At 39.6% G+C, this 18035-nt stretch overlaps 6 non-coding genes across 6 annotated transcripts; all 6 read right to left on the bottom strand.

The window, feature by feature from the left end:
• Positions 1-561: 561 nt before the first annotated feature.
• On the bottom strand, positions 562-633 carry trnaa-cgc (transfer RNA alanine (anticodon CGC)). Its single transcript has one exon. It is a non-coding gene; the product is annotated as a tRNA-Ala (tRNA).
• Positions 634-1705: 1072 nt separating this feature from the next.
• Positions 1706-1777, bottom strand: trnaa-cgc (transfer RNA alanine (anticodon CGC)). The gene has a single exon. It is a non-coding gene; the product is annotated as a tRNA-Ala (tRNA).
• An 8668-nt stretch (positions 1778-10445) lies between these two features.
• trnaa-cgc (transfer RNA alanine (anticodon CGC)) lies at positions 10446-10517 on the bottom strand. Its single transcript has one exon. It is a non-coding gene; the product is annotated as a tRNA-Ala (tRNA).
• A 1095-nt stretch (positions 10518-11612) lies between these two features.
• trnaa-cgc (transfer RNA alanine (anticodon CGC)) lies at positions 11613-11684 on the bottom strand. The gene has a single exon. It is a non-coding gene; the product is annotated as a tRNA-Ala (tRNA).
• A 3241-nt stretch (positions 11685-14925) lies between these two features.
• On the bottom strand, positions 14926-14997 carry trnaa-cgc (transfer RNA alanine (anticodon CGC)). The gene has a single exon. It is a non-coding gene; the product is annotated as a tRNA-Ala (tRNA).
• Positions 14998-17071: 2074 nt separating this feature from the next.
• On the bottom strand, positions 17072-17143 carry trnaa-agc (transfer RNA alanine (anticodon AGC)). Its single transcript has one exon. It is a non-coding gene; the product is annotated as a tRNA-Ala (tRNA).
• Between the last annotated feature and the right edge of the window lie 892 nt (positions 17144-18035).

The raw sequence follows: 18035 nt of genomic DNA, 5'->3' as shown, positions 1-18035 counted from the left end.
CACTCCAAAAAGAAACACCATCAAACCTGCTAGTCCATAGATGCATGGAAAAACAAAAAGTTGATTTCAAAATGTTGCGCCTGAATGGATGCCATGTTTCAAAGCCTCTCTTGACACCCATCCAGACTTATTGTACTTGTATATATTTTATAAGTGATGCAAGATTCAACCGTAATGTGGGACTGGGAGTTTGCACTTAAGCTTGAGTTTGAGCATCTATCTCGGCATCAGATGACAATAAACCTACACTATACCATACATACACTTTTACTGACGGATATTTCAACAAAAGATATCTAACAATCACTGAGTTATAATTTGGCAGGGTGACAGTGCACAATGGATTTATATATTTTTTTAAGCTTGTGAATGAAATGTTGATTTTTGAATATCCATTAGCCAAAGAGTGATGCTATGATTTATACTGGTCAAAGCACTGAATGGTCTAAACTTACCAAATATTAGCTTCTGACATCCATTAGGCCACTGTGGATGTCAGAAGTCAGAAGTGTCTCTGAAATTCCTTGCAGTGTGGCAGCTTGCCATGACTAAAGCAGTGTCTGGAGATGCTGGGGATTGAACCCAGGACCTCATACATGCGAAGCATGCGCTCTACCACTGAGCTACATCCCCTTCGGAACTGTAAGCAAAAATGATAGAATGGACCAAAACGGAACAGAACACAAATAGTGATCGGATAGAAAATTCAAGAATAAATTCCTCTTTCACTGGTAATGACACAAAGGTCTGTGCCATTGTTACTTTACTTACATAAGCGTCACTTTTTGTGTGTTACAGTTACTTCTTTGGTCTGATCACCCAGTCCACAAGTGTTCCTGTACCTATATATTCACAAATCGAGCACTGTTAAGCAGGTGACGTCCTTTGCTGGTCAAGGGGAAGAGAAAGGTATGTTTCCGGCAGGGTTCAAAGAAATATGAAGCAATGCCAATGTATTTTTTTCTCATTGGCTTGTCCACCTGGCCACCACAATACTGCATCTTTGGAAAATGACTGTGAAATCTTGAGACCAATTAAAAATCAAGGTATGCTTGTCCAGTCAAGCATTGCTGGAAAACATGTCTGATCCCAAATGAACAAAGGTATGCGCGCTACCACTGAACCACTTTGTCTAGAAACACTCCAAAAAGAAACACCATCAAACCTGCTAGTCCATAGATGCATGGAAAAACAAAAAGTTGATTTCAAAATGTTGCGCCTGAATGGATGCCATGTTTCAAAGCCTCTCTTGACACCCATCCAGACTTATTGTACTTGTATATATTTTATAAGTGATGCAAGATTCAACCGTAATGTGGGACTGGGAGTTTGCACTTAAGCTTGAGTTTGAGCATCTATCTCGGCATCAGATGACAATAAACCTACACTATACTATACATACACTTTTACTGACGGATATTTCAACAAAAGATATCTAACAATCACTGAGTTATAATTTGGCAGGGTGACAGTGCACAATGGATTTATAGTTTTTTTTAAGCTTGTGAATGAAATGTTGATTTTTGAATATCCATTAGCCAAAGAGTGATGCTATGATTTATACTGGTCAAAGCACTGAATGGTCTAAACTTACCAAATATTAGCTTCTGACATCCATTAGGCCACTGTGGATGTCAGAAGTCAGAAGTGTCTCTGAAATTCCTTGCAGTGTAATATGGCAGCTTGCCATGACTAAAGCAGTGTCTGGAGATGCTGGGGATTGAATCCAGGACCTCATACATGCGAAGCATGCGCTCTACCACTGAGTTACATCCCCCTTCAGAAGTGTGAGGAAAAATGATAGAATGGACCAAAACGGAACAGATTTGATGGCTTTGGAACAGAACATTAACAGTGATCGGATAGAAAATTCAAGAATAAATTCCTCTTTCACTGGTAATGACACAAAGGTCCGTGCCATTGTTACTTTATTTAAATAAGCATCGCTTTTTGTGTGTTACAGTTACTTCTTTGGTCTAATCACCCAGTCCACAAGTGTTCCTGTAGCTATATATTCACAAATCAAGCACTGTTAAGCAGGTGACGTCCTTTGCTGGTCAAGGGGAAGAGAAAGGTATGTTTCCGGCAGGGTTCAAAGAAATATGAAGCAATGCCAATGTATTTTTTGCCCATTGGCTTGTCCACCTGGCCACCACAATACTGCATCTTTGGAAAATTACTGTGAAATCTTGAGACCAATTAAAAATCAAGGTATGCTTGTCCAGTCAAGCCTTGCTGGAAAACATGTCTGATCCCAAATGAACAAAGGTATGTGCTCTACCACTGAACCACTTTGTCTAGAAATACTCCAAAAAGAAACACCATCAAACCTGCTAGTCCATAGATGCATGGAAAAACAAAAATTTGATTTCAAAATGTTGCGCCTGAATGGATGCCATGTTTCAAAGCCTCTCTTGACACCCATCCAGACTTATTGTACTTGTATATATTTTATAAGTGCTGCAAGATTCAACCGTAATGTGGGACTGGGAGTTTGCACTTAAGCTTGAGTTTGAGCATCTATCTCGGCATCAGACTACAATAATCCTACACTATACCATACATACACTTTTACTGACGGATATTTCAACAAAAGGTATCTAACAATCACTGAGTTATAATTTGGCAGGGTGACAGTGCACAATGGATTTATAGTTTTTTTTTAAGCTTGTGGATGAAAAGTTGATTTTTGAATATCCATTAGCCAAAGAGTGGGAGCTATGATTTATACTGGTCAAAGCACTGAATGGTCTAAACTTACCAAATATTAGCTTCTGACATCCATTAGGCCACTGTGGATGTCAGAAGTGTTGACATGGCATATTTAAGTCAAGGTCTCTAAAATTCCTTCCAGTGTAATATGGCAGCTTGCAATGACTAAAGCAGTGTCAGGAGATGCTGGGGATTGAACCCAGGACCTCATACATGCTCTACCAATGAGCTACATCCCCTTTGGTTCAATTCTCCAAAATGATAGAATGGACAAAAACGGAACAGATTTGATGGTTTAGAAACAACACAAATGAACAAAGGTATGCGCTCTACCACTAACCCGCTTTTTCTAGAAATACTATGTATATATGTTACAAAGCCTCTGTGTGAAGAAGCCCTAAGTCCCACCCACCATTCGAAAGGTATTCTTATTGGCTAGAATAATATCTCAATCAAAGTCTTCTACGTCACCGCATGCTAGCGCTAAGTGGACGTAAACAAGATGGATGCCCGCGTCGGAAGCGGCGCCTTTTTTTTTGCGGCGGCTGTAAAGAACAAACCCGCGGACAGAAACAATTGTGGATGGTCTCATTCTGTAGCTAACAGTCTGAAGAAAAGATCGATGCCAAACACCATCTTATAAGTCAAACAGGTCATTTGATATGGATTGAGAAATGCGCCGGACAGAGCCTTTATGTGGATATTTTCACTGTAGAAAACGTTGTTTACTTGACAATATCTCAAAATCCGATAACTTCAGGAAAAATACAAGTGGATATTGTTTTTCTATGGATCCTTACCGACAGACTGAGTACAAGAATGTACAGATTGGAAGCCGTTTTGTCCGTCATAAAAAGCAAACAGGTAGGACATGCGTTTGTAAAAGTTGAGACTTTCTCACAAACTATTGGTAATTGCTTCTTGGGGCATATTATTCAATGTAAATCAATGACATATTCGTTTTGTTGAGAAAATAACCTTTAAAATGATGTATAACTTGCTGGTATTGACCGCAAGTTATACATCATTTTACATCAAGAGAACTTTTGTAATTTGGAAACTGCGCGCCGGCGTGCAGGTGACAGGTATCTGAAATTCCTTCCAGTGTAATATGGCAACTTGCAATGACTAAAGCATTGTCTGGAGATGCTGGGGATTGAACCCATACATGCTAAGCATGCGCTCTACCACTGAGCTACATCCCCTTCGGAACTGTAAGCAAAAATGATAGAATGGACCAAAACGGAACAGATATGATGGCTTAGGAACAGAACACAAATAGTGATCGGATAGAAAATTCAAGAATAAATTCCTCTTTCACTGGTAATGACACAAAGGTCTGTGCCATTGTTACTTTACTTACATAAGCGTCACTTTTTGTGTGTTACAGTTACTTCTTTGGTCTGATCACCCAGTCCACAAGTGTTCCTGTACCTATATATTCACAAATCGAGCACTGTTAAGCAGGTGACGTCCTTTGCTGGTCAAGGGGAAGAGAAAGGTATGTTTCCGGCAGGGTTCAAAGAAATATGAAGCAATGCCAATGTATTTTTTGCCCATTGGCTTGTCCACCTGGCCACCACAATACTGCATCTTTGGAAAATTACTGTGAAATCTTGAGACCAATTAAAAATCAAGGTATGCTTGTCCAGTCAAGCCTTGCTGGAAAACATGTCTGATCCCAAATGAACAAAGGTATGTGCTCTACCACTGAACCACTTTGTCTAGAAATACTCCAAAAAGAAACACCATCAAACCTGCTAGTCCATAGATGCATGGAAAAACAAAAATTTGATTTCAAAATGTTGCGCCTGAATGGATGCCATGTTTCAAAGCCTCTCTTGACACCCATCCAGACTTATTGTACTTGTATATATTTTATAAGTGCTGCAAGATTCAACCGTAATGTGGGACTGGGAGTTTGCACTTAAGCTTGAGTTTGAGCATCTATCTCGGCATCAGACTACAATAATCCTACACTATACCATACATACACTTTTACTGACGGATATTTCAACAAAAGGTATCTAACAATCACTGAGTTATAATTTGGCAGGGTGACAGTGCACAATGGATTTATAGTTTTTTTTAAGCTTGTGGATGAAAAGTTGATTTTTGAATATCCATTAGCCAAAGAGTGGGAGCTATGATTTATACTGGTCAAAGCACTGAATGGTCTAAACTTACCAAATATTAGCTTCTGACATCCATTAGGCCACTGTGGATGTCAGAAGTGTTGACATGGCATATTTAAGTCAAGGTCTCTAAAATTCCTTCCAGTGTAATATGGCAGCTTGCAATGACTAAAGCAGTGTCAGGAGATGCTGGGGATTGAACCCAGGACCTCATACATGCTCTACCAATGAGCTACATCCCCTTTGGTTCAATTCTCCAAAATGATAGAATGGACAAAAACGGAACAGATTTGATGGTTTAGAAACAACACAAATGAACAAAGGTATGCGCTCTACCACTAACCCGCTTTTTCTAGAAATACTATGTATATATGTTACAAAGCCTCTGTGTGAAGAAGCCCTAAGTCCCACCCACCATTCGAAAGGTATTCTTATTGGCTAGAATAATATCTCAATCAAAGTCTTCTACGTCACCGCATGCTAGCGCTAAGTGGACGTAAACAAGATGGATGCCCGCGTCGGAAGCGGCGCCTTTTTTTTTGCGGCGGCTGTAAAGAACAAACCCGCGGACAGAAACAATTGTGGATGGTCTCATTCTGTAGCTAACAGTCTGAAGAAAAGATCGATGCCAAACACCATCTTATAAGTCAAACAGGTCATTTGATATGGATTGAGAAATGCGCCGGACAGAGCCTTTATGTGGATATTTTCACTGTAGAAAACGTTGTTTACTTGACAATATCTCAAAATCCGATAACTTCAGGAAAAATACAAGTGGATATTGTTTTTCTATGGATCCTTACCGACAGACTGAGTACAAGAATGTACAGATTGGAAGCCGTTTTGTCCGTCATAAAAAGCAAACAGGTAGGACATGCGTTTGTAAAAGTTGAGACTTTCTCACAAACTATTGGTAATTGCTTCTTGGGGCATATTATTCAATGTAAATCAATGACATATTCGTTTTGTTGAGAAAATAACCTTTAAAATGATGTATAACTTGCTGGTATTGACCGCAAGTTATACATCATTTTACATCAAGAGAACTTTTGTAATTTGGAAACTGCGCGCCGGCGTGCAGGTGACAGGTATCTGAAATTCCTTCCAGTGTAATATGGCAACTTGCAATGACTAAAGCATTGTCTGGAGATGCTGGGGATTGAACCCATACATGCTAAGCATGCGCTCTACCACTGAGCTACATCCCCTTCGGAACTGTAAGCAAAAATGATAGAATGGACCAAAACGGAACAGATATGATGGCTTAGGAACAGAACACAAATAGTGATCGGATAGAAAATTCAAGAATAAATTCCTCTTTCACTGGTAATGACACAAAGGTCTGTGCCATTGTTACTTTACTTACATAAGCGTCACTTTTTGTGTGTTACAGTTACTTCTTTGGTCTGATCACCCAGTCCACAAGTGTTCCTGTACCTATATATTCACAAATCGAGCACTGTTAAGCAGGTGACGTCCTTTGCTGGTCAAGGGGAAGAGAAAGGTATGTTTCCGGCAGGGTTCAAAGAAATATGAAGCAATGCCAATGTATTTTTTGCCCATTGGCTTGTCCACCTGGCCACCACAATACTGCATCTTTGGAAAATTACTGTGAAATCTTGAGACCAATTAAAAATCAAGGTATGCTTGTCCAGTCAAGCCTTGCTGGAAAACATGTCTGATCCCAAATGAACAAAGGTATGTGCTCTACCACTGAACCACTTTGTCTAGAAATACTCCAAAAAGAAACACCATCAAACCTGCTAGTCCATAGATGCATGGAAAAACAAAAATTTGATTTCAAAATGTTGCGCCTGAATGGATGCCATGTTTCAAAGCCTCTCTTGACACCCATCCAGACTTATTGTACTTGTATATATTTTATAAGTGCTGCAAGATTCAACCGTAATGTGGGACTGGGAGTTTGCACTTAAGCTTGAGTTTGAGCATCTATCTCGGCATCAGACTACAATAATCCTACACTATACCATACATACACTTTTACTGACGGATATTTCAACAAAAGGTATCTAACAATCACTGAGTTATAATTTGGCAGGGTGACAGTGCACAATGGATTTATAGTTTTTTTTTAAGCTTGTGGATGAAAAGTTGATTTTTGAATATCCATTAGCCAAAGAGTGGGAGCTATGATTTATACTGGTCAAAGCACTGAATGGTCTAAACTTACCAAATATTAGCTTCTGACATCCATTAGGCCACTGTGGATGTCAGAAGTGTTGACATGGCATATTTAAGTCAAGGTCTCTAAAATTCCTTCCAGTGTAATATGGCAGCTTGCAATGACTAAAGCAGTGTCAGGAGATGCTGGGGATTGAACCCAGGACCTCATACATGCTCTACCAATGAGCTACATCCCCTTTGGTTCAATTCTCCAAAATGATAGAATGGACAAAAACGGAACAGATTTGATGGTTTAGAAACAACACAAATGAACAAAGGTATGCGCTCTACCACTAACCCGCTTTTTCTAGAAATACTATGTATATATGTTACAAAGCCTCTGTGTGAAGAAGCCCTAAGTCCCACCCACCATTCGAAAGGTATTCTTATTGGCTAGAATAATATCTCAATCAAAGTCTTCTACGTCACCGCATGCTAGCGCTAAGTGGACGTAAACAAGATGGATGCCCGCGTCGGAAGCGGCGCCTTTTTTTTGCGGCGGCTGTAAAGAACAAACCCGCGGACAGAAACAATTGTGGATGATCTCATTCTGTAGCTAACAGTCTGAAGAAAAGATCGATGCCAAACACCATCTTATAAGTCAAACAGGTCATTTGATATGGATTGAGAAATGCGCCGGACAGAGCCTTTATGTGGATATTTTCACTGTAGAAAACGTTGTTTACTTGACAATATCTCAAAATCCGATAACTTCAGGAAAAATACAAGTGGATATTGTTTTTCTATGGATCCTTACCGACAGACTGAGTACAAGAATGTACAGATTGGAAGCCGTTTTGTCCGTCATAAAAAGCAAACAGGTAGGACATGCGTTTGTAAAAGTTGAGACTTTCTCACAAACTATTGGTAATTGCTTCTTGGGGCATATTATTCAATGTAAATCAATGACATATTCGTTTTGTTGAGAAAATAACCTTTAAAATGATGTATAACTTGCTGGTATTGACCGCAAGTTATACATCATTTTACATCAAGAGAACTTTTGTAATTTGGAAACTGCGCGCCGGCGTGCAGGTGACAGGTATCTGAAATTCCTTCCAGTGTAATATGGCAACTTGCAATGACTAAAGCATTGTCTGGAGATGCTGGGGATTGAACCCATACATGCTAAGCATGCGCTCTACCACTGAGCTACATCCCCTTCGGAACTGTAAGCAAAAATGATAGAATGGACCAAAACGGAACAGATATGATGGCTTAGGAACAGAACACAAATAGTGATCGGATAGAAAATTCAAGAATAAATTCCTCTTTCACTGGTAATGACACAAAGGTCTGTGCCATTGTTACTTTACTTACATAAGCGTCACTTTTTGTGTGTTACAGTTACTTCTTTGGTCTGATCACCCAGTCCACAAGTGTTCCTGTACCTATATATTCACAAATCGAGCACTGTTAAGCAGGTGACGTCCTTTGCTGGTCAAGGGGAAGAGAAAGGTATGTTTCCGGCAGGGTTCAAAGAAATATGAAGCAATGCCAATGTATTTTTTTCTCATTGGCTTGTCCACCTGGCCACCACAATACTGCATCTTTGGAAAATGACTGTGAAATCTTGAGACCAATTAAAAATCAAGGTATGCTTGTCCAGTCAAGCATTGCTGGAAAACATGTCTGATCCCAAATGAACAAAGGTATGCGCGCTACCACTGAACCACTTTGTCTAGAAACACTCCAAAAAGAAACACCATCAAACCTGCTAGTCCATAGATGCATGGAAAAACAAAAAGTTGATTTCAAAATGTTGCGCCTGAATGGATGCCATGTTTCAAAGCCTCTCTTGACACCCATCCAGACTTATTGTACTTGTATATATTTTATAAGTGATGCAAGATTCAACCGTAATGTGGGACTGGGAGTTTGCACTTAAGCTTGAGTTTGAGCATCTATCTCGGCATCAGATGACAATAAACCTACACTATACCATACATACACTTTTACTGACGGATATTTCAACAAAAGATATCTAACAATCACTGAGTTATAATTTGGCAGGGTGACAGTGCACAATGGATTTATAGTTTTTTTTAAGCTTGTGAATGAAATGTTGATTTTTGAATATCCATTAGCCAAAGAGTGATGCTATGATTTATACTGGTCAAAGCACTGAATGGTCTAAACTTACCAAATATTAGCTTCTGACATCCATTAGGCCACTGTGGATGTCAGAAGTGTCTCTGAAATTCCTTGCAGTGTAATATGGCAGCTTGCCATGACTAAAGCAGTGTCTGGAGATGCTGGGGATTGAATCCAGGACCTCATACATGCGAAGCATGCGCTCTACCTCTGAGTTACATCCCCCTTCAGAAGTGTGAGGAAAAATGATAGAATGGACCAAAACGGAACAGATTTGATGGCTTTGGAACAGAACACAAACAGTGATCGGATAGAAAATTCAAGAATAAATTCCTCTTTCACTGGTAATGACACAAAGGTCTGTGCCATTGTTACTTTACTTACATAAGCGTCACTTTTTGTGTGTTACAGTTACTTCTTTGGTCTGATCACCCAGTCCACAAGTGTTCCTGTACCTATATATTCACAAATCGAGCACTGTTAAGCAGGTGACGTCCTTTGCTGGTCAAGGGGAAGAGAAAGGTATGTTTCCGGCAGGGTTCAAAGAAATATGAAGCAATGCCAATGTATTTTTTTCTCATTGGCTTGTCCACCTGGCCACCACAATACTGCATCTTTGGAAAATGACTGTGAAATCTTGAGACCAATTAAAAATCAAGGTATGCTTGTCCAGTCAAGCATTGCTGGAAAACATGTCTGATCCCAAATGAACAAAGGTATGCGCGCTACCACTGAACCACTTTGTCTAGAAACACTCCAAAAAGAAACACCATCAAACCTGCTAGTCCATAGATGCATGGAAAAACAAAAAGTTGATTTCAAAATGTTGCGCCTGAATGGATGCCATGTTTCAAAGCCTCTCTTGACACCCATCCAGACTTATTGTACTTGTATATATTTTATAAGTGATGCAAGATTCAACCGTAATGTGGGACTGGGAGTTTGCACTTAAGCTTGAGTTTGAGCATCTATCTCGGCATCAGATGACAATAAACCTACACTATACCATACATACACTTTTACTGACGGATATTTCAACAAAAGGTATCTAACAATCACTGAGTTATAATTTGGCAGGGTGACAGTGCACAATGGATTTATAGTTTTTTTTTAAGCTTGTGGATGAAAAGTTGATTTTTGAATATCCATTAGCCAAAGAGTGGGAGCTATGATTTATACTGGTCAAAGCACTGAATGGTCTAAACTTACCAAATATTAGCTTCTGACATCCATTAGGCCACTGTGGATGTCAGAAGTCAGAAGTGTCTCTGAAATTCCTTGCAGTGTAATATGGCAGCTTGCCATGACTAAAGCAGTGTCTGGAGATGCTGGGGATTGAATCCAGGACCTCATACATGCGAAGCATGCGCTCTACCACTGAGTTACATCCCCCTTCAGAAGTGTGAGGAAAAATGATAGAATGGACCAAAACGGAAAAGATTTGATGGCTTTGGAACAGAACACAAACAGTGATCGGATAGAAAATTCAAGAATAAATTCCTCTTTCACTGGTAATGACACAAAGGTCCGTGCCATTGTTACTTTATTTAAATAAGCATCGCTTTTTGTGTGTTACAGTTACTTCTTTGGTCTAATCACCCAGTCCACAAGTGTTCCTGTAGCTATATATTCACAAATCAAGCACTGTTAAGCAGGTGACGTCCTTTGCTGGTCAAGGGGAAGAGAAAGGTATGTTTCCGGCAGGGTTCAAAGAAATATGAAGCAATGCCAATGTATTTTTTGCCCATTGGCTTGTCCACCTGGCCACCACAATACTGCATCTTTGGAAAATGACTGTGAAATCTTGAGACCAATTAAAAATCAAGGTATGCTTGTCCAGTCAAGCATTGCTGGAAAACATGTCTGATCCCAAATGAACAAAGGTATGCGCGCTACCACTGAACCACTTTGTCTAGAAACACTCCAAAAAGAAACACCATCAAACCTGCTAGTCCATAGATGCATGGAAAAACAAAAAGTTGATTTCAAAATGTTGCGCCTGAATGGATGCCATGTTTCAAAGCCTCTCTTGACACCCATCCAGACTTATTGTACTTGTATATATTTTATAAGTGATGCAAGATTCAACCGTAATGTGGGACTGGGAGTTTGCACTTAAGCTTGAGTTTGAGCATCTATCTCGGCATCAGATGACAATAAACCTACACTATACCATACATACACTTTTACTGACGGATATTTCAACAAAAGGTATCTAACAATCACTGAGTTATAATTTGGCAGGGTGACAGTGCACAATGGATTTATAGTTTTTTTTTAAGCTTGTGGATGAAAAGTTGATTTTTGAATATCCATTAGCCAAAGAGTGGGAGCTATGATTTATACTGGTCAAAGCACTGAATGGTCTAAACTTACCAAATATTAGCTTCTGACATCCATTAGGCCACTGTGGATGTCAGAAGTCAGAAGTGTCTCTGAAATTCCTTGCAGTGTAATATGGCAGCTTGCCATGACTAAAGCAGTGTCTGGAGATGCTGGGGATTGAATCCAGGACCTCATACATGCGAAGCATGCGCTCTACCACTGAGTTACATCCCCCTTCAGAAGTGTGAGGAAAAATGATAGAATGGACCAAAACGGAACAGATTTGATGGCTTTGGAACAGAACACAAACAGTGATCGGATAGAAAATTCAAGAATAAATTCCTCTTTCACTGGTAATGACACAAAGGTCCGTGCCATTGTTACTTTATTTAAATAAGCATCGCTTTTTGTGTGTTACAGTTACTTCTTTGGTCTAATCACCCAGTCCACAAGTGTTCCTGTAGCTATATATTCACAAATCAAGCACTGTTAAGCAGGTGACGTCCTTTGCTGGTCAAGGGGAAGAGAAAGGTATGTTTCCGGCAGGGTTCAAAGAAATATGAAGCAATGCCAATGTATTTTTTGCCCATTGGCTTGTCCACCTGGCCACCACAATACTGCATCTTTGGAAAATTACTGTGAAATCTTGAGACCAATTAAAAATCAAGGTATGCTTGTCCAGTCAAGCCTTGCTGGAAAACATGTCTGATCCCAAATGAACAAAGGTATGTGCTCTACCACTGAACCACTTTGTCTAGAAATACTCCAAAAAGAAACACCATCAAACCTGCTAGTCCATAGATGCATGGAAAAACAAAAATTTGATTTCAAAATGTTGCGCCTGAATGGATGCCATGTTTCAAAGCCTCTCTTGACACCCATCCAGACTTATTGTACTTGTATATATTTTATAAGTGCTGCAAGATTCAACCGTAATGTGGGACTGGAAGTTTGCACTTAAGCTTGAGTTTGAGCATCTATCTCGGCATCAGACTACAATAATCCTACACTATACCATACATACACTTTTACTGACGGATATTTCAACAAAAGGTATCTAACAATCACTGAGTTATAATTTGGCAGGGTGACAGTGCACAATGGATTTATAGTTTTTTTTTAAGCTTGTGGATGAAAAGTTGATTTTTGAATATCCATTAGCCAAAGAGTGGGAGCTATGATTTATACTGGTCAAAGCACTGAATGGTCTAAACTTACCAAATATTAGCTTCTGACATCCATTAGGCCACTGTGGATGTCAGAAGTGTTGACATGGCATATTTAAGTCAAGGTCTCTAAAATTCCTTCCAGTGTAATATGGCAGCTTGCAATGACTAAAGCAGTGTCAGGAGATGCTGGGGATTGAACCCAGGACCTCATACATGCTCTACCAATGAGCTACATCCCCTTTGGTTCAATTCTCCAAAATGATAGAATGGACAAAAACGGAACAGATTTGATGGTTTAGAAACAACACAAATGAACAAAGGTATGCGCTCTACCACTAACCCGCTTTTTCTAGAAATACTATGTATATATGTTACAAAGCCTCTGTGTGAAGAAGCCCTAAGTCCCACCCACCATTCGAAAGGTATTCTTATTGGCTAGAATAATATCTCAATCAAAGTCTTCTACGTCACCGCATGCTAGCGCTAAGTGGACGTAAACAAGATGGATGCCCGCGTCGGAAGCGGCGCCTTTTTTTTTTGCGGCGGCTGTAAAGAACAAACCCGCGGACAGAAACAATTGTGGATGGTCTCATTCTGTAGCTAACGGTCTGAAGAAAAGATCGATGCCAAACACCATCTTATAAGTCAAACAGGTCATTTGATATGGATTGAGAAATGCGCCGGACAGAGCCTTTATGTGGATATTTTCACTGTAGAAAACGTTGTTTACTTGACAATATCTCAAAATCCGATAACTTCAGGAAAAATACAAGTGGATATTGTTTTTCTATGGATCCTTACCGACAGACTGAGTACAAGAATGTACAGATTGGAAGCCGTTTTGTCCGTCATAAAAAGCAAACAGGTAGGACATGCGTTTGTAAAAGTTGAGACTTTCTCACAAACTATTGGTAATTGCTTCTTGGGGCATATTATTCAATGTAAATCAATGACATATTCGTTTTGTTGAGAAAATAACCTTTAAAATGATTTATAACTTGCTGGTATTGACCGCAAGTTATACATCATTTTACATCAAGAGAACTTTTGTAATTTGGAAACTGCGCGCCGGCGTGCAGGTGACAGGTATCTGAAATTCCTTCCAGTGTAATATGGCAACTTGCAATGACTAAAGCATTGTCTGGAGATGCTGTAGATTGAACCCAGGGCCTCATTCATGCTAAGCATGCGCTCTAACACTGAGCTACATCCCCTTCGGAACTGTAAGCAAAAATGATAGAATGGACCAAAACGGAACAGATATGATGGCTTAGGAACAGAACACAAATAGTGATCGGATAGAAAATTCAAGAATAAATTCCTCTTTCACTGGTAATGACACAAAGGTCTGTGCCATTGTTACTTTACTTACATAAGCGTCACTTTTTGTGTGTTACAGTTACTTCTTTGGTCTGATCACCCAGTCCACAAGTGTTCCTGTACCTATATATTCACAAATCGAGTACTGTTAAGCAGGTGACGTCCTTTGCTGGTCAAGGGGAAGAGAAAGGTATGTTTCCGGCAGGGTTCAAAGAAATATGAAGCAATGCCAATGTATTTTTTTCTCATTGGCTTGTCCACCTGGCCACCACAATACTGCATCTTTGGAAAATGACTGTGAAATCTTGAGACCAATTAAAAATCAAGGTATGCTTGTCCAGTCAAGCATATCTGGAAAACATGTCTGATCCCAAATGAACAAAGGTATGCGCACTACCACTGAACCACTTTGTCTAGAAACACTCCAAAAAGAAACACCATCAAACCTGCTAGTCCATAGATGCATGGAAAAACAAAAAGTTGATTTCAAAATGTTGCGCCTGAATGGATGCCATGTTTCAAAGCCTCTCTTGACACCCATCCAGACTTATTGTACTTGTATATATTTTATAAGTGCTGCAAGATTCAACCGTAATGTGGGACTGGGAGTTTGCACTTAAGCTTGAGTTTGAGCATCTATCTCGGCATCAGATGACAATAAACCTACACTATACCATATATACACTTTTACTGACGGATATTTCAACAAAAGATATCTAACAATCACTGAGTTATAATTTGGCAGGGTGACAGTGCACAATGGATTTATAGTTTTTTTTAAGCTTGTGGATGAAATGTTGATTTTTGAATATCCATTAGCCAAAGAGTGATGCTATGATTTATACTGGTCAAAGCACTGAATGGTCTAAACTTACCAAATATTAGCTTCTGACATCCATTAGGCCACTGTGGATGTCAGAAGTCAGAAGTGTCTCTGAAATTCCTTGCAGTGTAATATAGCAGCTTGCCATGACTAAAGCAGTGTCTGGAGATGCTGGGGATTGAACCCAGGACCTCATACATGCGAAGCATGCGCTCTACCACTAAGTTACATCCCCCTTCAGAAGTGTGAGGAAAAATGATAGAATGGACCAAAACGGAACAGATTTGATGGCTTTGGAACAGAACACAAACAGTGATCGAATAGAAAATTCAAGAATAAATTCCTCTTTCACTGGTAATGACACAAAGGTCCGTGCCATTGTTACTTTATTTAAATAAGCATCGCTTTTTGTGTGTTACAGTTACTTCTTTGGTCTAATCACCCAGTCCACAAGTGTTCCTGTAGCTATATATTCACAAATCAAGCACTGTTAAGCAGGTGACGTCCTTTGCTGGTCAAGGGGAAGAGAAAGGTATGTTTCCGGCAGGGTTCAAAGAAATATGAAGCAATGCCAATGTATTTTTTGCCCATTGGCTTGTCCACCTGGCCACCACAATACTGCATCTTTGGAAAATTACTGTGAAATCTTGAGACCAATTAAAAATCAAGGTATGCTTGTCCAGTCAAGCCTTGCTGGAAAACATGTCTGATCCCAAATGAACAAAGGTATGTGCTCTACCACTGAACCACTTTGTCTAGAAATACTCCAAAAAGAAACACCATCAAACCTGCTAGTCCATAGATGCATGGAAAAACAAAAATTTGATTTCAAAATGTTGCGCCTGAATGGATGCCATGTTTCAAAGCCTCTCTTGACACCCATCCAGACTTATTGTACTTGTATATATTTTATAAGTGCTGCAAGATTCAACCGTAATGTGGGACTGGGAGTTTGCACTTAAGCTTGAGTTTGAGCATCTATCTCGGCATCAGACTACAATAATCCTACACTATACCATACATACACTTTTACTGACGGATATTTCAACAAAAGGTATCTAACAATCACTGAGTTATAATTTGGCAGGGTGACAGTGCACAATGGATTTATAGTTTTTTTTAAGCTTGTGGATGAAAAGTTGATTTTTGAATATCCATTAGCCAAAGAGTGGGAGCTATGATTTATACTGGTCAAAGCACTGAATGGTCTAAACTTACCAAATATTAGCTTCTGACATCCATTAGGCCACTGTGGATGTCAGAAGTGTTGACATGGCATATTTAAGTCAAGGTCTCTAAAATTCCTTCCAGTGTAATATGGCAGCTTGCAATGACTAAAGCAGTGTCAGGAGATGCTGGGGATTGAACCCAGGACCTCATACATGCTCTACCACTGAGCTACATCACCTTTGGTTCAATTCTCCAAAATGATAGAATGGACAAAAACGGAACAGATTTGATGGTTTAGAAACAACACAAATGAACAAAGGTATGCGCTCTACCACTAACCCGCTTTTTCTAGAAATACTATGTATATATGTTACAAAGCCTCTGTGTGAAGAAGCCCTAAGTCCCACCCACCATTCGAAAGGTATTCTTATTGGCTAGAATAATATCTCAATCAAAGTCTTCTACGTCACCGCATGCTAGCGCTAAGTGGACGTAAACAAGATGGATGCCCGCGTCGGAAGCGGCGCCTTTTTTTTTGCGGCGGCTGTAAAGAACAAACCCGCGGACAGAAACAATTGTGGATGGTCTCATTCTGTAGCTAACAGTCTGAAGAAAAGATCGATGCCAAACACCATCTTATAAGTCAAACAGGTCATTTGATATGGATTGAGAAATGCGCCGGACAGAGCCTTTATGTGGATATTTTCACTGTAGAAAACGTTGTTTACTTGACAATATCTCAAAATCCGATAACTTCAGGAAAAATACAAGTGGATATTGTTTTTCTATGGATCCTTACCGACAGACTGAGTACAAGAATGTACAGATTGGAAGCCGTTTTGTCCGTCATAAAAAGCAAACAGGTAGGACATGCGTTTGTAAAAGTTGAGACTTTCTCACAAACTATTGGTAATTGCTTCTTGGGGCATATTATTCAATGTAAATCAATGACATATTCGTTTTGTTGAGAAAATAACCTTTAAAATGATGTATAACTTGCTGGTATTGACCGCAAGTTATACATCATTTTACATCAAGAGAACTTTTGTAATTTGGAAACTGCGCGCCGGCGTGCAGGTGACAGGTGTCTGAAGTCCTTCCAGTGTAATATGGCAACTTGCGATGACTAAAGCATTGTCTGGAGATGCTGGGGATTGAACCCAGGGCCTCATACATGCTAAGCATGCGCTCTACCACTGAGCTACATCCCCTTTGGAACTGTAAGCAAAAATGATAGAATGGACCAAAACGGAACAGATATGATGGCTTAGGAACAGAACACAAATAGTGATCGGATAGAAAATTCAAGAATAAATTCCTCTTTCACTGGTAATGACACAAAGGTCTGTGCCATTGTTACTTTACTTACATAAGCGTCACTTTTTGTGTGTTACAGTTACTTCTTTGGTCTGATCACCCAGTCCACAAGTGTTCCTGTACCTATATATTCACAAATCGAGCACTGTTAAGCAGGTGACGTCCTTTGCTGGTCAAGGGGAAGAGAAAGGTATGTTTCCGGCAGGGTTCAAAGAAATATGAAGCAATGCCAATGTATTTTTTTCTCATTGGCTTGTCCACCTGGCCACCACAATACTGCATCTTTGGAAAATGACTGTGAAATCTTGAGACCAATTAAAAATCAAGGTATGCTTGTCCAGTCAAGCATTGCTGGAAAATATGTCTGATCCCAAATGAACAAAGGTATGCGCGCTACCACTGAACCACTTTGTCTAGAAACACTCCAAAAAGAAACACCATCAAACCTGCTAGTCCATAGATGCATGGAAAAACAAAAAGTTGATTTCAAAATGTTGCGCCTGAATGGATGCCATGTTTCAAAGCCTCTCTTGACACCCATCCAGACTTATTGTACTTGTATATATTTTATAAGTGATGCAAGATTCAACCGTAATGTGGGACTGGGAGTTTGCACTTAAGCTTGAGTTTGAGCATCTATCTCGGCATCAGATGACAATAAACCTACACTATACCATACATACACTTTTACTGACGGATATTTCAACAAAAGATATCTAACAATCACTGAGTTATAATTTGGCAGGGTGACAGTGCACAATGGATTTATAGTTTTATTTAAGCTTG

Source organism: Eucyclogobius newberryi, unplaced genomic scaffold, assembly GCF_026437365.1.
Source record: "Eucyclogobius newberryi isolate DKJ021-1_F unplaced genomic scaffold, fEucNew1.0.hap1 SCAF_4, whole genome shotgun sequence".
In the NCBI taxonomy this organism is placed as follows: domain Eukaryota; kingdom Metazoa; phylum Chordata; class Actinopteri; order Gobiiformes; family Gobiidae; genus Eucyclogobius; species Eucyclogobius newberryi.
This window is presented reverse-complemented; position numbering and strand designations above follow the sequence as displayed.